A 23,199-nucleotide genomic window follows, 5' to 3' on the forward strand; every position below is an offset into this window, starting at 1 on the left:
GCTTTCCCAGTATAGTTTTATGCATATACGTTGGACATGTAATATAGAGGGAGCAGGGAAGCACAACAGGTCAAAAGTTACTGAATGTATCACCGTCTCCAATATCAGAATATTTCCTACAATAATCAGCCAAAACAAGAAAAGGAAAGAGGTTACAAAGAGGCTGGAGAAAAATTAGAAGCAAAGGCATAAATCAATTATGCTACATTTTGCAACCACAGCTCACACCAGTGAGTTCTTACATGAGTATTCCTATTGACTTTGATGGGAGAGTGATCCCCAAGGTGAGTGAGAGTTGCACAATGTAGACTTTAATGTATGGGTGGGGTATTTTTCATTTCCAAAATAAATTTTAACTGTTTTTTTAACATTATAAACATTTTTCCTTCCTTCTCATGAGGGAAAATTGCAAAGTCTGGTTCATAGTAATGATGAGAAGGGATGTTGTTTTGTTTTAAAAAGAGAATGAAACCGAACAATTAAAAAGAGGGAAATGGTAGAAATCAAACTTGCCGTCATTTGTTTAATTTCTAAAATTTTAGTTCCTTTAAAACCTCATTTAGCCCTGTCACCAAAGGTTCCCATCACCAAAGGTTCTGCCAGCTTTCATCCATGGCCAGGGCTCTGTAAGAGACTTTTCATTGGACTGTTGACCAGGAAATATGCTGAATCAGTGAGCCTCCTCAGCATACTGGCTATGCTCCTCCATCTCCAGCCTATTTACAGTTCTGCAAAGGCTGGATTGAAGCCTGCCAGTAAAGATGTGGTGATGGGCATAGTACACTGCTGAGACCTCTTTTCCAGGTGCACTTCCTGTTGACCAGTAATCTGCAAGCTGGGTTTCCACCAGCAGAAGGCAGGAATAAATAAAGCCCAGTACATAACCTGTGGGGTCTTAAGCACTCCAGGTCAGATGTATGTGGAGTAATGTCACAACCTGGGCTAGCAAAAGAGCAGAGGCTGAGATGATCAGTGGCAGAGCTGGCAAAGTCACAGCGAAATGCATTGGTAGAGTTATTACAAATGTGTTTAGCACATTATTCAAAATTTAGAGCTTAGTGAAAACTCTTGTCAGACAGTCACCTAGAGAACCAGACATTGGAGGACTGGAAGTGGAGCAATTAAAAACCTGTTTGTTGCCTTAGGCATGTTTCAGTTCACTGTTCAGCAGCTCTGTTTCTTGTACTGTTCCACTCCTAATGGTTCACTTGGTTGAAATTGTGACCAAAAGAAAGAAACAAACATACTATGCAAAACAACAACAAACAGCACTGTTTTCTGAGAGCCCATTGCCCATTCTGCAAGTCTGAAGTCCCACTGTGACAGCTACTGATGTGCCCTATTAATTAGTTTACAGGTACATACAGATTTAGAGTGTCCTTTGATTTACTTACTTATGCAGGTTACATTTATTATTTTGGAACTTGGTTTCAACATCTGTTAGCACTAGAACCAAAACCAGCTCTTCCCCCAAGAGATTACATTTTGGGCTTGCTTGAACTCACTTACACTGGTTCTGCACCACTGATTCAAAGAATTTATTTCTGATTAGCACCATTGACAGGGGGAATAAGGCCCTATGTGTTTAACTTCTGTTCCCACTCTAGACATCCCCATCACGTGCATGATTCAATTTCAAAACAGGATTGGTCAAACTGATTCAGAGGGAACTGGGATTCTCTTTTTTTTACCCCAAACTCAACAACCAAGAGACAGTAACATTTCCCTCACTTTCACCAGTGTAAGTCAGGAGTCAGCAGAACTCTATCACTGCGAAACAGGTGAGAGACCCCTGTCTTGAGGTGTGAAAAAGTTCAGTTAATTTGTATTAAGAAATTCATTACTCCCGCACCTTCTTTTCCCCCATTCTCTCTCTCTCTCCCCCCTCTCCCCCTTTCTGGGCCCTTCCAGCTGGGACTGGGAGGGCCAAAGTACTGTGACAGCAGCCAGTCTACTAGGATTTAGAGCCTAAACAGACATGGGCAGTATTATAGATTTTATGATAAAGCCATCCATAGGAGATTGTCCCGGCTTGGCAAAGAGATCTAGACAATTCAAACTGAATCTATAAGAAGGTTCAACATCACACTTTAACAGTTCTTATCAACCAGAATCTTCTGTTCATATAGCAGCTTGGTCAAGTAATCACATTTTGTGAGAGACAGGCCTTTTATGTTGAGTTGACATACAAGTAGGTATGAGTCTATGTTTTGATGTTTGTACTGAAGGGGAGCATTTTACTTGAGATTATTGCTTGATTGCTTTTTAGACTGCAAGGCCATTGACCGGCACTTGATCGCCATGTTGATGGTACTGGTTGTGCTGAAGCACTGAACAGGAAGGACCATGTGAGAGCTGCCATCTCTCTCCATCAGTTGGAATAATATTATTATTGCTAATAACCTTGCCTTATTGCCCCTATGTTCCCCGCTGCCCACAGTGAATAATGACCATCGTATTTCCCCCCATCTAAAGGGTGGGTTTGGGATTCATCATGCATGCTGAACATAAGATCAATGGGTGGAACAATGTAAAATTTTAAAAAGAAAAAATAGATTCAATTTCTTTCATTTAAAGATAAAAATAATGTTTTGAAATTAGATATGTACTGTGATGAAATACACATAGAACTTAAACACACACAAAGTACCATACACAATAGCACGCAGTTGTGAATGGTGCTTTACTGACATACAAGACAAGTTTCCTTTCCTGAGCCACTTGCAATCTAAGCTCTAGCTTCTATCTTTTGCTGACAGAGGGGAGTAGAGTGGATGTGGAAGGTATGCATTGCAGCTGGGGTCTGCAAAAGGAATTGTGGCTGAATCAGCCAGAAAGAATTTTGAGGGCTCCTGGGGAACGCACCCTGGAGTGGTAACTGCATTGTCCTTGGAGAGGACACTGTGCTTCCCCCAAACTCAGTCAGCTCAACTGACCAGGCATGGAGAATAAGGATGGGGCTACAGCTGTGCTCCACCTCACCTCACCCTACCCCACCCTTCATTCCCTTTCAGACAATTACTGCCTGTAAGGTAGCTGCACAACCTACATTCCAAGATACAGTGTAGCCATCCCTGAAGGAAGGCACAAGAGGGGATATCTCTTTTACTCCACCCTCTTGCAGAACCACACGGGGTATGTCTTCACTGCAGCATTAACGTGTGTGCTCAGCACCCTGGTGAGGACAACCCAGGTGTGAGCCATTACACTACAAAGTTATGTCCAACTTACTGAGTCCACAGTGGTGCTGCACACATTCATGTGAGGCACTAGGACTTCTGGGGTAATATCCCATGTTCTTAGCATTGAAGTAAGCTGAGCTGCTCTATGATTCTTTCCCAGTGACTTGTGGGATTGTCTGTTCTTCTGGGAACACAGAAGGAATTGTGGGAAGGCACTGGAGGACTATCAGCAGTCAAGTGGTTTAACTTGCATCCTCACTGCAAAGTGGGCAGGCTCTAGTCTGTAGCCCAGGACAGGCCAGCTAGCCCAGGTATAAAGCACCACTGTGCTCAGGCCAGATGGTTTTCTGTGTGAATGGGAGCCGGGTTGGGGCAACACTACCCGAGTAAGATCCTAAGTTAACTCTGCAATGAAGACAAGTCTGTATGGGCCAGGCACAATCTGGTCCTAAACAGCAGCCAAAATGCAAAGGCGAAGGAAAGGATGCAACATAAAAGCACAGAAAATGAGTATTTGGCAAACATCTTGTTAGATCCCTGGGTTCTGGTTTTTTTAATTTTATTTTTAATTAATTACTAATGTAGTTATTTTCAATCTTCAAATTGTTGTATGAACGAAAAGAAAGAGCCATGGAGGGTTGTTTCTATCAAAAGGCTAGAGAAAAGAAGTGAGATTTTAGGTGAGACTGGGTGGAGAGTGAAGTGGCTTGGGGCACAAGAGAAGGGGAGCTGTTCCAGTAACTGCTCCACATACAAAAAAAGGCACAGAACAGAGGACAAGAGAAGGTTTGGTGAAGTGGCCTTCAAAGAGATTTGCAAGTTTCTGGGTGCAGAGGGAGAAGAATGAGAGTTGAAAGATATGAGCAGGGAGTTAAAAATAGAGAAAAGATCATGGAGACATAGAAGGCACAGGAACTATTAAGCCAGAAGTCAGCACTGGTGTTTCTCTGCTCTCATTGAAGTCAACATTAGTTTTACCATTGTAAATAGTAGCGTTTAGGCTAGTGCTTTAGCACTTTAGAAAACCCTACCCAGAATTTTTAAACCAGGACTTATATTTGAAGGCTGAATAAATAAGAACACAGTCTAATTAGTGTATTTAGAATATTTATTTCACAATCATTGATCATTTATTAATCATTGATTGTTTTATCTTTGGCTTTAGAAATCAGTGCCAAGCTCTTTCTTACATGTTTTATTAAATGCTTTCCTCACAGTTATATCTTTGCACAGTATAGAGGACCTAGTTACTATTTAAAAGTAGTGAGCACTACTCATATATTATCGGTAGACTTCCACGGCTCAGTATGCCTAACAATCACTCATTGATTCAAAATTGTTTTTCAGCATCTAGAGTGGAACATGTTAGTGAAATAAAAGTGCCCATTATATTGTTGAGTGACTAACTAATGCTTATATAATGTATGTTCTTTCTAACTATTCAAGTATGCACTTTTTGCAGTGGCTAAATAAATTATCATCACCCAGATAAAAGATGTACCTATATTTAAATGCCTTATCAAAATAACACTGGTATTTAGAGGTAAATTGGCCAGCTCTGTGAGAACATCATGGTTGGCTAGCTTTTCAATTTTCATTTCAGTTCTAGATAGTATTAAAGCTATAGCATTATTCTAGTATCATCATGAGCATTCCCGTATCGGCTGAAAGAGAGTGAGAGATGTGTAAATAGATGCTTATCTTTGATACCTCTTTCAGTGCTACTAGCAGGAGGGAGCCTTAGGTGGCCAGCTGAGAAGCCAGCTCTCTCCTGGAGGATTTTTATGGCTACATGCTGTAGCTGGAGGGGCCTGTTATATTAACTTCTAAGGGTAACCCAATGACTGGTTTCTCTTTCAAAAGATGGTCATGGACTGATCCATATGAGTCGTATTTCATGCATCTCTTTAGCAGTCAGAGGTTTTATTTCTCTTACTCACATGCCAACATCATTGTTTGCAATTTCAACAGTTTTAAAACTATTATGTGCCAGTCTGCTTGGAGCTTCTCATGTCAAAGCGATGCTCTGTTTTGGGTTTAGTCTAACTCTGTATTTAGTCTCTGTAGTTAGTCTAACTTCCTTTCTAGTTTGTGGCTTTTCCTGTAAGAAAACGGACATGTTCTTCATTTGCAAAGTCTATTTATAGACTTGTTCCTAGCCATTCTCTCGTTGCTCATAAGCTCATTTTGTTAATTCAGGTAATTTTAAAAGTCACTTGAATTGTACCTATTTTTTTTCCACATTGGTCCAAACACATGGAAGATGTGCAGATTTTCATTTCTGTGGGCCAAACCACCCTCTCATGTGGAAATGTTTATAGTAGGGAGCTGTGAGGGAAGAAAAGCTCTGCAAGGTTATCTTCAGGAAATTGTCCTCAAGTCATTCTTCTGGGCATTCTATTCTATTGTTCCCTCCCATAGTGGACAGTGTTTCCACACACAGACCACAGGGGAAATGCAGAAGGCTGGGTCAGTCCCTGAAGCGACTCTGCCTCTATCCTTTTCTGTCTGCTCCCCCTACCATCCCTTTTGATCTCCCTAGGATTCCCCTACCATTACTCCCTCTGGGTCTTCTTTCTCTGGTGCTTCATGAAGTAAAGCCTGTCATTCCAGATTTTTATCTCTGTAATGTATTTAATTTTGATGTATTTATTAAGTGTTAATTAATGCACTATGGGAGGGGGAACTGTATGTAAATTGATCCCCTACTTTGTGTATGTTTTGCCAATAGGGTTTTCTGCAGCCCTAGGGCAGCAATAACCCCTGTGCCTTTGCAATGGAGTGAGGGAAGGAGACCATGGGTTCTCAATTTATGTCATTGCAAGAAGAGTTCTCTTTACTCTGAGTTGTATTTTTGAATCTTTAAAAGCAATATTGAGGAATTGTTCTTTTCCAGCTTTTAGCACCATAGAACAGCTATCACTGTCAACCAGATTTTCAAAGGTATTTAGGCATCAACAATGTGGATAGGCACCTAGTGAGATTTTCAAAAGCAACCCAGCAGGTTAGGCTTCTAACTCTCATTGAAATCAGCAGGAGTTATGCACCAACTTTCTTAGGTACTCTTGAAAATCCCACTAGATGCCTAAATACTCTTGAAAAATCTAGCCACGTGCACAAGACAGAAAAATCAGACTCTACTCTTGACATCGAATTTGACAGCTATCTAGGTGCTATGCTTCCCTAAAGGATCAGTTAAACCTCAGGAGCCATCTAGGCCCCTGTAGCTGGTCAGAAACTAGAATTCCCATTTTGTAGGAAATTGTGAAATAATAAAGTGTTCCAAAGGGAACAAAAAAGAAAATTGAAGTCTCCCATGGCCCAGGAATTCCAATTTTTTTTTAAAGTCAAAACATTTTATTTTGATCTTTTTAAAATGTTTCCAAGACACCCAAAGCTTCCCAGAGGCCCAACAGGCTGCCAGGCAGGGGGCGGGCTAGGTAAGGGAGCCTGGAAGCTAGGGCTTCTGGGCTGCAAAAAGCTGTGAATCTGGAATCTGTGAGAGGTCTGGCTCCAGGACAGTCCACCTGGTGAGCTGCCCCAGAGCCAGAGAAACTGGAAGCCTTGGCTCCCTGCTAGCCTACCAAATGGGCTGCTAAACAGCTGGGCAGGTCAGCTGGCAGGAAACGGGTAGGTAGGATTTCATAAGAAACCCACTTTGCGTTCACTGGAATTTCATAGAAATCCCATGTTCCCATGGAACGTGTCTATTTCAATGACTCAGCATTTCCCAACAGAAAAACAATCAATCAGAAAAATTCCAACTAGCTCTACAGCAGAGTCCAACGTGTTGCACATTTTGAAGGCAGATAGGGCTAGGATTTGTCCACTTAGTGGAAACTTCATCAGGAAATCCACAAATTGGATCTGAAATGTGAGGTTGCCCAGTGTAATGAGAGATACTTCAGAAAAAACAGAGCATAAAGCAGGGATAGTTCAAATTATTTTAGAAGAGCAAGAAATCATAGAATTAAATTATTTTTCCCCAATCTTTACCCATTCCATAGAGAAATGTGTCAAAATGATGGATGAGGTTCCATGTCCCACAATTTGTTCTCCATAGTATTAATGGCCAGCCATTAGATTGAGGGGAAATTTTTCAAAGTGGTGCACAGGGATTGTGTTATGAAATTCCCATTAAAATCAGTGGGAACCTTGAGGCTAACCTCCAAGGCACACTACTTTGATAATGTACCCCTAATGTGCAGTTAAATGGAAATTACTGATACTTGAATTAGCCAGATAGTTCATCATGTTTTATTTTTTAAAATATTATGATTACACTTTTGGGTACCAATACATGTGTATTTAAAATGATATAAGTGCCTTGTAAAATCCCAAAGCTAGCTCCTTGTCATTTCTCATGTAATAAATCTAATATACAGTATATCCACATTTTTCATTAATTATATCAACTAATTACCTTATTACAAAATAAATGGTAGCGAAATTACAGTTAGAGGGGATCACTGTTCATCTATTATGCATGAATTACTAACTTCTAAATAAAATAGTCATTATGAGCTAATGTGAAACCTTGATAAATTAGCTAAACTAATAGATATTAATTGTAATGTCACGTGAATTAATGCTGCTAATTTTAAAGTATTAGTGCATCAGATTAAAATGAAAATTATATTATTTTGAACACCTGGGCAAAATTCCTTTGGGATTAATTTACAGAGGTCTCATAAGCAATTCAAAAGTCTGGGCACTAAAGTCAGTCTCAAAAGGGCTGGATGGTGTATGGATAGGCTGACACATTTAGTTAATTTAAGTGGAGTATTTCATTGTGGACTTAAAATTGAGGAGGAAAAAAGACTACAGTGGACTATTTTCTTACTTAATGCAGTCTGTTTTCCTCTTACAACCAGTTTTAGTACTCATGAGAGGCACAGAGGGGCTACTTGAGTACACTGTGAGAGATGAACTCTGTGCATGTGTGTGTGAGCACTTGCTATGAACATATCAATCTAATATGACCCTAAGAGGTACTTTGTGAAAGCTGTGCATGCCTTCTAAACCTAAAAAGCAGAAGTACATTAGATGAGCAGGATTATTGGATATAAATTCCCTTACAGGCCCCCTTTCAGATTCAGCCTTGAAAGTTCCTTGATGATACTTAAGAATTAAACAAACTACATTAAAGAGAAAAATGGATGTCAGCAGGTTCAATGAAAGTCGTCTGGCAGATTTAGATTCAGAAGTTTAATAACCTTTGGAGATGATTTCAAACCAAAGACCTGGATCCATGAAGTTAAGGATGTTACAAATCCAAATCTAATTCAAATTTTGTGGGTTGAGCCAATTTTTTTAAAATTCCAACTTGTAAAAGTAAAGATTATATAGTCCACACAGTTTCTTCTATGCTCAAAGAAAGTGCACTGTTGAAATGTGTATGTATAGGTGGAATATGGGTGTGAAGGTATGAATGAAGATTTCAGAAGAACATATAAGCAAGGGAGAACTATTTATCACATCACAAAGGGTTTGACTCTAGATGTGCAACCTAACCAGAAAGGTTAAAAACACCAACACTATATAAATTCTTGAAAACCTCAATGTAGTCAAAGGAAATGGAATCTAGCAGTAAGACAGAAGCAGCCTCCCCCTTGTCAGAGCCAGAGGCAAATGTGAAGCTGACAAAACACGAGCCCAAGGAATCTGCTAAGGAGCCAAATACCAGAAAGAATCACTTTCATATTTCACAGTCTGAATCTTTATTTATGGCCAAGCAAAAGAAAAAGGAGAATAAGATAGTAAATGGCAAAAACCATGCCATATCCTCGAAAAGGACTGTTTGAAAAGGCAACAAAACTAAGAAAAGACATAAATACCACATACCTGTAGGAACATAAAAGCTGCCCACAGAGCATCACTCCTCTTGCATTGCTGTATAACAACACTAAAAAATGTTCCCTGTGTTTTCTTTACTGTGTGAACACCTTATGCAAAATGGATGCCTCTCATTTATGTATTCACCTGTATTGCATCTAGCTTATTTAAAACCACCACCAGTGGATGACACTCATGTGTTGTACTCTCCTGAATATCGAACTTACGTGACAGGGTGCCTTTAAGTGACAGTTTGCATTCCTGGAAAACAATCAGGTGATAAGTAAGAGGCGTGACTTAATTTGATTTTATGGCCTTCAATTTATTTTCTATTTAAGATTGTGTGGACAGAAACACTGGTAACACGCTAACTACTCTTTTAAAATACCTCTCCCATATTTCTCCTCGGATGCCTCACAGCTACTGCCAGAGAAAGGTGTCGTGTTTTAGTTTTCAAGCTAAAACTAAGCTTGCTTCTTCTCCCAAACCCTCCTTTCTTCCCTTCTTCTCTACCACAGTTGACAAACTTTCTTTGCCATCATCCCAGCTCACATTTGCTTCTTTCCTAGATGTAGGGGAGTGGAAAATAGTTTTGGTAGATGGCCAGATGGCTGAGTTTCTTTTCAAGTGACCATTTTAATACTGCTGAAATTTAATTATATTGCTTGTGTATGTTAGGGTGCCTAGGACCTCAGCCTCTTTTTAGATCTTATTTAAGTATAAATGAATACATCTTTAATTATTCTCTCTCCTTCTCCTGCCCCCCAAATATCTCAGGCTTTGTCCTCTCTCTCCCCCACATCAACAGAACTGCATCCTATGCATTGGTACTTTCTCATGTTGGTTGGTGTCATGTCTTTTTCTATCACGTCTCCCCACAGTAGCCAAGCCTTCTGCCAAATTAGTCCTCCTTTTCTACTTCTTGGATCATCTCTCATCTACTTGTGTTTTTGAAGAAGTGGGGAAGTTAGTACAGAGTACAAAAGAAGTTTCTTCTCACTTTCAAAACACCAATCCTACCTTCAACTCTTCCTATATCCCCTCCCATTTTCTACATCCTATTCAGGGCTGGCTCCAGGCACCAGCGAAGGAAGCAGGTGCCTGGGGCGGCCAATAGAAAGGGGCGGAACTCTGTCTGTTGTTGGGGTGGCATGTCCGCATCTTCGGCGGCAATTCGGCGGTGGGTCCTTCACTCCCTCTCCCCCTCTTCAGCAGCAGGCCCTGCTTCTTCTTTTTTTCTCTGCCTCTTGGCGCAGCAAAAGAGCTGGAGCCGGCCCTGATCCTATTCAAGCGTCTTTTCTCCCATGTCTTGCACTTCACTCTAACACTACTGTTCTAGGTCTTGTTACATCTAACAAACATCTTCTGTGTACAGATATGAGGCGATAATATTAATAAAGACGAGCCAAGACATTGGGGAAACTTGAAACTGATCATATCTGGATTTTTAATTCTGGTCCACTTAGTGCACCTCATTCTTTCAGTGGGCCATTCCATTTCCCCAAAGTTGCTTTATTTCTCCTTCAGAGATTCTTGTCCCCTCAGGGAATTAGTGGGATGTCTCACAGCAAAAACAGCTCTTCTTCTGACATTGAAAAAGAAAAAGTAGATCATTATCAAGTAATTTCATAGTATGGCTAAATGCTCTGATATTAACCAATTAATGGAGGGATGCTGAAATCAGAAGAAGTTGCTTGCTCACTCTGGCAGCACTACAAAAAGGCTTGTGGTCATTCAAGATGGAGAGTTTAAAGGAAGTAGAAATCTAATTCCTCAAAAACTATTCTAAAGTTTGTAACAACATTCATCACTGTACCTGAGTGCTTGACAGAGCAGAAAAATGTAGGGAGGCCATTCCCTACTGTCACTGAAGGGGCTGGAGAGCTTTAGGATCATTCCCATCTGATTCTGTCTGGAATTTGAAAAGGGCTCATATCAAAGTTATGTACTAATTTCCCTCAAGTTTTTCCAAGCCTTCCAGGGGAGGCCATACCTGGGGTTATATAACTGAACCATAGCTATACTTTGAAAGTATATAGGTAGGAAGGTACGAACCCACACTTAGCTTCCACTGAAAAAGGCCCTTTCTGTGCCCACTAAAGTCAGCAACAACTTGTTATCTATATCATAGTAGCACATTGCAGCAAGTTTAAGATTATTGGCATTTCCATTATTAATTCCTTTGTCATCTAGCAGAATATATAAGTTGGTTGAATGTCAAGGTTCCTCCCCCACTCTGAACTCTAGGGTACAGATGTGGGGACCTGCATGAAAAAAACCTCCTAAGCTTATCTTTACCAGCTTAGGTCAAAACTTCCCCAAGGTACAAAATATTCCACCCGTTGTCCTTGGACTGGCCACTACCACCACCAAACTAATACTGGTTACTGGGGAAGAGCTGTTTTGACCCGTCCTTCCCCCCAAAATACTTCCCAAAACCTTGCACCCCACTTCCTGGACAAGGTTTGGTAAAAAGCCTCACCAATTTGCCTAGGTGACTACAGACCCAGACCCTTGGATCTTAAGAACAATGAACAATCCTCCCAACACTTGCACCCCCCCTTTCCTGGGAAATGTTGGATAAAAAGCCTCACCAATTTGCATAGGTGACCACAGACCCAAACTCTTGGATCTGAGAACAATGAAAAAGCATTCATTTTCTTACAAGAAGACTTTTAATAAAAAAATAGAAGTAAATAGAAATAAAGAAATCCCCCCTGTAAAATCAGGGTGGTAGATATCTTACAGGGTAATTAGATTCAAAAACATAGAGAACCCCTCTAGGCAAAACCTTAAGTTACAAAAAAGATACACAGACAGAAATAGTTATTCTATTCAGCACAATTCTTTTCTCAGCCATTTAAAGAAATCATAATCTAACACATACCTAGCTAGATTACTTACTAAAAGTTCTAAGACTCCATTCCTGGTCTATCCCCGGCCAAGACAGAATATAGACAGACACACAGACCCTTTGTTTCTCTCCCTCCTCCCAGCTTTTGAAAGTATCTTGTCTCCTCATTGGTCATTTTGGTCAGGTGCCAGCGAGGTTACCTTTAGCTTCTTAACCCTTTACAGGTGAGAGGAGCTTTCCCCTGGCCAGGAGGGATTTCAAAGGGGTTTACCCTTCCCTTTATATTTATGACAGTTGCTTTAATTCACTATTAGCCAAAAACGGTCATGCAACACTGTTTAAATCACTTTTATTTTTAAGGGCCGTATTGTGGGCTGACTACAATCACAATACATGTGTTCCCTAACTGCTCCCTGCTAATTACACACCAATGTAAAGTAGTCTTACCAGACCAGAGAATCCACCCACTGACTCCAACAAAGACCTCTGCCCAGAAGGCGCCCCACAGGAAAGTGGGGGGACAGTTGGCTATGGCTAGAGGTGAGCTAGCACACAGGGTGGTGTCTGGGTGAATTTAAGTATAAATGGCACCCTCCCTCCTGCTCTCAAGAACTGTAGCTAAGTCATCCAGATTTCCTACAGAATCTCCTGCTCCAACACAGCCAGTGGCTTAGGATAACAATTTGGTTCTGAGTTTTATTATACACAAACATATAATAAACTATTTAAGTGTCAAGTGTCCCTTATTGTAAAATTTAATGAATAATTAGAGGACATGCTTCCTTAAGTCATTAAGAAGAACTTTTTGTCTGTGTCTGATGGTATGCGGCATCACGCACTGACCTAGGCACAACGGCATGGTAAGGGTAGAATGGCATCTTTTTTCTGTTTCTTTGCTTTTATCAGTCAGATCCTATTATTATAATGCAATTAAAATAACTGTTCCTTTTCCATACTTTTTGTTCTGAATAGAATTAAGTTTCTTTAACAGAAAGGAAGAAATCATGCTTTGACTTTGTCCCAAATTGCATTTAAAAACAAAACAAAACACAAAAACAGTGAAAAGCTCTGAGAATAGGTTTTTAAAATAAAGGAAAAGTCCTGAAAGTGGCTTATGTAGCCATGTTTGCTGTAATTCACTCATATCCCTTTATATGTAGCATCTTTCTTGGAATCACAAGGTATGTGATGGAAAACTTAGCTCTCTTCATAATGGGACACATCTGATTTACCCAAATGACATGATACTGTTGCATTAGTAAGATGAAAGGCTTTTATCTTGCTCAGAGACACACATATGATAGTCATTTCAACAGATGAAGTGTCAAACTGCTTAAGAGTATCAGTTTTGACATATATACAAATAATTGCCTTGGGAAACTCTAAGGTACTGAGTCTAAGAGATACAAGGATGTGGAGCTGACTACTGCAGATGCTACTTTTTAGAGCTATTTTGGGAAAACAGCACTTTTAGTGATAAATAAGGTAAAATTGTGCCTATTTAGAAAGGCTAAAACCCCTTCACGTTTAATAAGAAACCTCTCCTTTCTTCACTCTCATCCTCATGAGGTTGGTCTTACTGGTAAATATTTAATCAGTTACTATGAGTATGTCAGTCTGCATTCCTGCATATATCTTTGACCATCCAAGAAAACATCTTACAAATGACACAGAGTAGTCTATTACAATTATTCACTGGGGTGAAAATATCTCAATATTTAAAACTTAAATTCTCCCAAAATAATCCTTATTACAATAAAAATATTTTCGGTTATTAATGGAAAATATGTACATTTAAAAAATAAAATGCTAGTTGTGAGATATAGTTTTATATTTAAAGGGTGGAATTTAAAAGGTGTTTTTTACTCTGCATGCCCCTCTTGTCAGCATTGACAAGGCTATAGCTCTTAATATCACTTCACTGGCTGCCATGATTATTACACTTTTATTTTAAAATACAATGCACCAAGGCACAAGGGATGTTGTACATTTAGTGATCCACTTTCTTCATTAGTAAGCATTATGTTTCATGACTGAGTGCCATTGAGATGGTAAATGTCAAGCAATGTCCAATAGTATAAATCAAACAAAAATAATTGTATTCCACCCTTTTGAGGTAATGTATTGTCCTCCATAAGCATTATGCTCCAAATCCCTTTCTATTTCAGATCCCGTCACATCTTTCCCAATCAACATAAGGTCTAATTCAGCTTCCAGTGAAGTCAGCGGAAGGTCTCCCATTGACTCCACTGGGAGCTGGTTTAGCTCACATAGAATAAGGCAATAGGGTAACTGCAAACTGATATACTCCGACTGTAAGATCCTTGGGGCAGGGATTTTGTCTTCATCCTGCGTGTAATGCGCCATATATATTTGTGGTTTTATATATAAATAGTAAATACAATTATTGTCAACACTGATAATAAAAATATCCTGAGACCTCTTCAATATTTAGATTGTGAGGTCTTGAAAAACAGACTTTTTTTCATTATAAGCGTGTATAGTGACTAGCACTATGCTGATCCCTAGTAGGGGGTTCTAGACAAAACCACAATACAGATAATAACAACAACAACAACGACATCACAAATCAAGAGCTATCCTGAACATCTCATTCTCCTCACTCTGTATTTTTAGGACAGGATTTTCTGTAAGACCTAAACCAACACCACGGGTATCATGAACAATTTCCAAGATGGACTTTACTTGTGAAAATTCTGTCAATCTTTTAACTGCATGCACAGGTGTGAATGCACACACAAACTGTGCCTGCAGTAGTGGACCTAGCTGAAACTGCACTAAGATTGGGCCTCAAAGCACTAATGTTGATAGAAATGAATCTCCAGAATGACTCTGATATCTATACGAGCATCAAGGCATGTCCATATATTTTCGGTACACAGTACTATAGATGTACAATGCACTTTACATACAGAATACGGCCCATGCCCTGATAAGTTTGCACTATAGGTATTTCATTGGCAGTTGTCCCATTGCCTTATGCTATATAGCCTTGATCCTGCACCAATGATATCTAAGGGCATTTTGAAGAAGACTTCAGTGGGCACAGTCTTATGTCATTAGGGCTAGATAGAGTCAGATCATCACTGGAGCAGAACTAAGGGAGATCAACAATGGAGGCATGTGGAGCCGAATGTCTAATGGAGTGTTCTACAACTTACAAAGGATTGAACAGGTATATTCCACTCCTTCCTCCTGGACTCCTGATGTCAGCAATACGCCTGATAACTTGGATACAAAGTAGAACTAGCCAAAATTTCAGGGATGGTGGGGAACTTTGAAAGAAAGCGAACACTTTCTTTTTCTCCTCCCTTTTTCAATGAAAAAAAATTCAAAAGATATTTACAAAACCCTGTACTACATTTTGCTCTTCAATTTTCAAGGAGGTGTGTAGAATTTTAGGAGGGATAAGGAAATGCTTTGGATAAAATATGATCCATCCTGTGTCCTTGCTTTAAACTTCAGCTGATCTTTTGAGGTTAATAATACAGTTTTATATATTATAATACATAAAAGTGGATGTGGGTATCACCTTTGGACCTGGAATGTACATTCTCTGCTCCAATACTTTCCTTGGTTAAAAATGATATCTAGAATCTATTCCTCAGACTGCCTTAATTTCTCCGATTTGGAGGCTTCATGCTAAACAGTAGAACTCAATATAGTTTTTTGTAAACTGTTAGACTGATTAACTTATGATAAAAGTGTCAGATTTGTTCTCCTCTCCTCCCCCTTATAATCAGCAGTTCATAATAAATTAGCGTAATAAGATGGTAGTACAAAAGAGCAGTGTTTCAAGATTCCCAGATCAAAAGGGCACTGAACAGGTTGAAATCCAATTAAAAAGACTGATAACCATTTGGTGACTTCTGACACAGTAGTCAAAAGTCAAAGTTGACATTTGGGGACTTTTTTAAATGTATTCACTGGCCCACATTTAACTAATGTACCAAATTTCAGGATTTTAGCTCAGAAGGACCATCAACAGTCACTTATTCAGTCAGTCACCCCATTGTTAGTATTACTTATTACACATTCTTAGTATTACCGATATATATTTATTTCCCATTTAAAGAAAAAACTATGTTAAGAAAATGTTATGGTTGCATTGTTTTGTATTTCCTGAATTTTGAGTGCATAAATTAAGGTTGGACATACAACCTTAATTCTGCCCCCATGCCACACACACACAACTTATTTCTTCAGACTATTTTATAGATTTCCTCTGAAGAAAGCTATGCTACTGATTGTAGATACAATTCAGAGGATGGGGCAGCATATTACAAAGCTAAGTGGCCTGCATACTGTAATTATTAATGAAAAGATCTCCTAGGTAATTTTTGAAAGATCTGGAGCTTCACTTTCCAGAATTAGGAAGCCCTTATGGCTCTCCAAACACTGGGAAATAGCATATTTAAATTTCATAGTCTGGAACTATTTAGCTGGACCTCACTGGAGCACTGTGTCCCATACACCTTAGGAATTCCACAAAAGAAAACCATTGTCCTGCAAGCCCTGTTAGCTCTGCAGATGGCAAAGCCTCCTTGTCTGTTTCCCAGCTACAGAATATTTAATATGCACTGGAGCAGGGCTCTTCCTTGCATTCCTTTCAACTCCTTCAACACATCAGTGTCCTTCCCACCTTCCTGCAATATTCTTGTTTCAGCTCCTCTGCATCTTTCTTAACTTTTTCTGTACAGATGAGATAGCCAGCCATGCATGTATGTGCAGTACGACTTTCTTGTAGAACACTTCACAAATGTTGCAAGGAAAAAAATGTACAAAATTTAAGGCATAGACACAGCACACAATTTACTAAGACCCATAAAACGTAAACCAAAACCAGTTTCACCAGAATATTCAAAACCAATACTCCCCTGTAAATGGTATTTCCTTGCCAAGTATCAACTTTCCATCCAGCTCTAATGGTTTGATCATAAAGCTCAAAACATTTGGTGTTTTTTAAAGCTCCAGCTCTTGAAGTCATGTTATTTTAGGAGAACATTATCTTTCTTCTAAAATAAAGTAAACTTCTAGCCCTCATGACTAAGAGTAAAACTTAAAAATGTGGATGCCAAATGCCCCAAAACCAGAAGGCAAATAAAAAGCCAAAATCTTAAAAAGAAAAAAAAATCTCATGATTTAAAGCCAATTTCATGATTTATGAATGATTTGGGGATGGGGGGGTGTACAATGCTGTTTTCCCAGATATTTCTAGTATAGAGGTTCACAAAAAAGGATTACAAGAAATTCACCATGAGGCAGAGATGAAACCTAGAAAATGTGGGTTTTGGAAAATTAAAAAACATTGAAAACAGGAAGCCAGATTGCAAATACAGGCAGAGACCTTTTTGTCTCTCCTGCTCTAACATACATTATATTATAAGTGAATTAATGCACCCCACATGTGTATGCACTACTGGAAGTAGTATATTATCATGATGAAAGGAGCATAAGAATAAATACAGCACAGAATGGAATAGAATTTTTTACAATAATGAAAGCAGAAATACCGAAACACCTTATTATTATGGCATTGTTTACCCAACAGAAACCAAATAAGGAAGTATGTTAAGAATGATTCTTTGAATATCCTCTACAATTTCTACAGCAAGAGAGTTTGGCTAATCATCCAGACCTTTGGATGCTTATCCAAATGAACCTTTTTTATGTTTCATGCATCACTACTTTTTAAGCCATATGATGCTTATTAACATTAGTAGAAATTGCACATATGGTGCATTTGTGAAGCACTGATGATTCAGGGTAAAAAAAATGATCATTTCATTAATTTATTTTATAGTGAGTCAATTTGTTTGTTTCAGAACAGTACAGAAAAAGAAACCTTGGACCATATTTTTATGACGAATTTCATACAAGTGAGTACTGCTTTCAGTCAATATTTGATTACACAACATTTTAACACCTCTTATAATATGGCATCAATAATGATCAGACCTAGTTATAATAATTTTGTTAAAATTACTCTCAGCTGATGAATGTAATTCAGCTGAAAATCATCTCTGAAGAGTGTATTCTAAATATCAATCAACATAAATAATGCAAGTTTACTATTAAAGCAATTCAAAACTACAAACAGACCCCTACAGGGAGTTCCTTAAAATTATTCTGTTCCACATTAATCCTTTTAAAATGTTCATACTAGGAATAGCCAAAATTGTTATAAAGCAAATTAATTTTATCCACCCTCTCTTCAAAAAGATTATTTTTTCTTCAAAAGTGGAGATGTATTAGAGGTTGTCACTGATAAGTTATACATATCTTACTCCCGAGGGCATTCCTGAGCCAAAATATTAAAAATTCTGTGCCAAAAAAATTAAAATTCTGCACACAATATTTTAAAATCCTGCAAATTTTATTTGTCAAATAAATGTGGAGACTCCAGCATGACATTGGGGAGCACAGACCACTGGCTGCACAGAGGTGGGAGATCACTGTGCAGGTCCCCCCCACACCCCAGGACATGGAATTAATAGTGAAGCTTTGCACCTAAACTTGACATAGCGAAAGGATTGGGCCTGCCCCAGAAACACCCTAGGGCCCAGGCCCTGCCCCTCCATGCTAGGTGCACCAGGTGTGGGCAGGCACGTTCAGCAAGGCAGGATCCAAGTATGGAGGGGCTTAGTGTGGGGGGATCCAGGTGTGGGTTGAGAGGTTCTGTGTGGGGCAATCTGGGTGCAGGATCTGGGTGTGGGGGGAATCTGGATGCACAGGGGCTTGTTGGGTGGTTCTGGGTGCAACAGTAATGGGAATCTGCAGGAGGGTCCAAGTAAAAGTGGTTGGGGCTCAGTATGGGGGGGTCTGGGTGTGTGTGGGATAGAGCTTGGCAGGGGGGTCTGGGTGTGTGGGGGCTCAGTAGGGGGTCCAGATGCCGGGGGAGAGAGCAGGGATCCAGGTGCAGCCACTTGGGGCTTGGTGGGGTGGGGATATGGTTGGCTTGTCAGGTGTCCAGGTGCAGGGGGAGTGGCACTCAGAGGGATACTGAGTGCGGGAGGGTGAGGCTTGGCAGGAGAGTCTGGATATGAGGGGGTCTGGATGGATGGGGGTTCAGTGGATGGGGGAGCAGCTCCCTGTATAGGGATCCCTCCCCCTGCAGGAGAGGAGCAATGGGTACAGGAAGCAGGGGTGGGAGAAGCTTGCAGAGCTTCCTGCAGCTGGGGAGGAAATCTGGGGGTGGGTCTGACCCAGCCCCAGATGCCATGCAGGGGAAGAGGAAGTCCCATCCTCCCCAGCCCAGCCAGGACTAGCAGCTCAGCCTGGCCCAGGGTCGGAGCCACCAGCTGGGTCTTCCCTAGTCCCGCCTCCTGCCCCACAATGATTTCCTGGGCACCCAAAACATACTGCTGGGGAGGGTCACATGACCACTCTTATGACTTTCACTTTGCTTCACCATCAGAAAGACATTTTTCTGTGGGGAAGCCAAGAAATCTGCGGGGGACATAAATTCTGTGCATGCACAGTGGCACAGAATTCCCCCAAGAATAATATCTATTAAACCTGAATAGCAGAGAGAAGGCTGTCAATAGTTTAGCTTTTCATCACTAATTGTCATTTGAGATTTCAAATGATTCTTTGTAAACTAGGGACAATTAGCTTGCTTTTCATAGGCTTATAGAAATTTAGGGCTGGTAGGCATGTTGAAACATCACGTAGTCCATCCCCCCCAAGGCTTAGATGAACCAAATATACCTAAATCACTCCTGATTCTTTTACTTATAACTAGTGTAAAACCTTTGAGTTCAATGCTGTAACTTTCAGTGGGCATGAGTGAAAAATCAGGCTAAATAAATTAATAATCAAATAAATAAAGTACCTGATTCTGGACAGTTCAGTAAAAACAATTGTTCAATATGCAGCAACAGTAAAATAAGTAAAGATCTATAAAGATTAAAAAAGAGTAACTACAATAATTCCTTGATACAAATTTATAGCATGCTCTCACCTCATGAGCTGTCTCAACAAATCTCTATTGTGGCATTTATAAAGTTTCTTGCATTTGAAAGGTTTTACAGGTGTGAGAAATATTATACTTAAAGTGGGGAATACATTGGAATGTGCAACGTCTCTCACGGTGAAATTAACTTTTTAAATACAATCACACTAAAGCAGAGCTGGAAGGGATCTTGAGATGGATGATTAAAATAATTAGAGGCATGGAAGACACTCTGTATGAAGAGAGATTGAAAAGTTTATGACTTCTTTAGTTTAGAGAGGAGATGAACAAGAGGGGATTACGTGTAATTATCATCATCAAGAATCATCATCTATGTCATTTCTGAATTTTCTTTCAATGTTTCTGCTTTATCATCACTCATGTTTTGCTACCAACCTCTCATCAACCCAGCTGTGAAACCTCCTTCTTTTCCCTACTTGTTCTTTTTGTCCCCTTTCCCTTCTTTTATTTAAATTAAAATGTAGACTACCTATTTCCCGCTCCTCTTCTCTCTGGGCCAACTTCCAGGTGTCAAATTCAGGCTGCTTCTTAGGAATGTATGGGAAAAAAGGTGATCAAATATAAAACAATGTTTGACCCTTGATCCTGGCTCTCCAAGCAGCTGGGGTTGATTTCAAGAAAGCCAGGAATCCAACAAAGTTTTTCTGTTGATTTCAGTGGGGACAGAAATTCACTCCTGGAAAGTTTACACTCCATAGATTCTTTGGGTGAGATCCTCAACCCTGCATGCAAGGGGAAAAAGGACTCTAAAATCCCCAGTTCTGGCTGGCACTGAAGATTATAGCTGTAAAGATTCAGTACAAGGGCCTCCTCACAACTAGTGGCAAAGGAGGTGTGCAGAGGCATTCTGTGGACAGGACTGGGTCAGGAAGGCCATGTCAGGGTGGGGCTGCAGTACAGGGCACTGCAGAGATTCATCACACTGCTGCTATCTCTAGAGCCGAGTTGGTAGACTACCATAATTTAGACAGTCCTGGATTTAGAGGGTGTAAAGGTGGCTTGAAGCCACCTTAGTCTCCAACTTCTCCTAGGCTGCAAGTTCTGTGTTGGGTCCTTGAAAAGGGCAGCAGGCATATGGTTTACCATTTACCTCTTTAATCCCCTACATATCCTCCCCTGCTTAGATTAATTGTGCTCCTGGCATGGGCAATGTTAAAAGCAAGAACATTGTGCACACAGGCAGACATACATATATATAAAAATACACATACACACATAGGCAGCTATGTCCAGTCCACCTAGAGCAGCAGCCCACATTACTATTCTCTTACTCATGTCAACGCTAAATAATTTTGTGCTTCAACCTGGTTCCAGGTCTCTCTCTCTCTCCCCCTTTCCCCCTCGGCCTATTTAGGAGCATCTTTTTAATATACACGTTTTCCCTCTGCTCCTTAATCTCTCCATGTCTCTTTGATGATAGTGATTTCCCTCTTTACAACTTAAACCTTTATCCTTATAACCACTGGATCACTACTGTCATGCCGATCATGCTACGTTCTAATATTTTTCTTCTGATAGTTCATGAACTTCCAGAGGATCATTTCCACCAGAACATTTCTAACCTACAAAGTTTTTTAAAAAAAAATCTCTATCATTACATAGTTTTCCATGGATCTCATTATCCTAATGTCTAAGAAATCTTCAAGAAGAGTTTTAAAAATAATCTCAGTTTGTGAATATCTGATCTGTTTCTTTATGAAGATGAAAAAAAAGTAATTTAATAAATAAAAATAAAACTAACCAAAGGAGTGAGATAAAAGCACTTCAGTTCAGTAAAGGTAACAGAGAAAGAAAATCCCAAAACACAGAACATTTGACTTAAACACTTGCTGCATTTTAATGTTTTTAGATGAAAGGCTTCTGTTTGGCAAACTGTAACTAAACTTCAAAAACTTAATAGGGGACAAAGCTAAATTGCTTGCAAGGTCATATTTCAAGGGAAAAGGAAGAATTTAGAGAGTCAACACTAAGGTATTCTTTGGATACCTCAGTCTAAATCCCACCCAGATTTCTTTTCATTAAAGGAAGTGGAAATTGAGTGTATAAAAATTGCCTCTAGTCCAGTCTGATGTATACTGTGTACACCAGAGGTTCTGAATCTCTCTTTCTGACCCTCCCCACCCCCCCATGCTATAAAAACTCCATAGCCCAGCTGTGCCACAGCTCCTCTTTTTCCTGCATATAAAAGCCAGGACCGGCATTATAGCAGGGGATAGCAAGCAGGACAATTTCCCCGGCTCCCATGAAGCTAAATTCCTCAGGCTTTGGCTTCAGCCCCAGGTGGTGGGGCTCAGGGCCCTGGGCTACAGTCCCACGTGGCAGAGTTTTTGGCTTTCTGGCCTGGGCCCTAGAGAGTCTAACGCCAGCCACGCTTTGCAGGACCTGTGAAACCTCCTCGTGCCCGGCCCCCCGCCATGGTGTATACTATTTTGGTTCTATAGGTATAAGTGAGTGATTTGTGTGTATTTAGATACAAATAGCTTATGTCCATTTTGTAAGATTGATAATGACATTTGAACAAATTGGCTTGCAAGAAATTATCCTTTTTCAAACAATTTATAGGCAGATCGGATCCATCATACAGTCAATGGATCTCCTTTTTCAGCAAACAACATTCTATATTTTTGCTAAACTGCACACACAACAGTTCTTTCTTATGTTTATATATCTATATATCTCCCCAAATGCTGAGGTGACAAAAATGTGCTGTTCCTTGCTCTCAAAATCTCAGAAGCAGATTATTCTTTTATATCATTGGCCATTTTGGGGGGATTGGGGAGGGGCTGCATAGCAGTATGAGTCTCTGGAAGAATTTTGGCTTGCTCAGTAGGAGCTCACACAGGCCCAGGAGGGTTCTTTCATTGGGAGGTAAAGAGTGACTATGGCATTGTCCTCACCCCACTCACCCCTAATGGAAGGCAACATCTCTGGTAGGATTATCTCAGAGCAGTGTCTGTGCTCCCCATCTGGATGCTCATATTGGAGTCAGATGCCATGAGGGCACTAAGTACCACGCTAGGAGGCACTCAGCTCCTTAGAGAATCAGGCCCTGTATGTGTAATTTGAAGCTTTCTTAATTGTGGGTTTCATTTATAATGTGTTTGGCTCCTTGGAACTGTGTCAAGAGAAAATAGCGGACTAAGCCAGAACCTCTACAGCTTGTTTGAAAAGGCAGAAATGCTGCCCTCCTGTTTCTCACATGATAGTGATGTAGGGATCAAGCTCATTAGTGATACTGCTTAAAAAAGCAAAAACTATTCAGACTGCACCCATCTCAGTTGTGTGGGCTAGTACTCACATAAGAAGAGAATGAAAGGACAGCCATGGAGGAC

Source organism: Caretta caretta, chromosome 5 (assembly GCF_965140235.1).
Source record: "Caretta caretta isolate rCarCar2 chromosome 5, rCarCar1.hap1, whole genome shotgun sequence".
NCBI classification, from domain to species: domain Eukaryota; kingdom Metazoa; phylum Chordata; order Testudines; family Cheloniidae; genus Caretta; species Caretta caretta.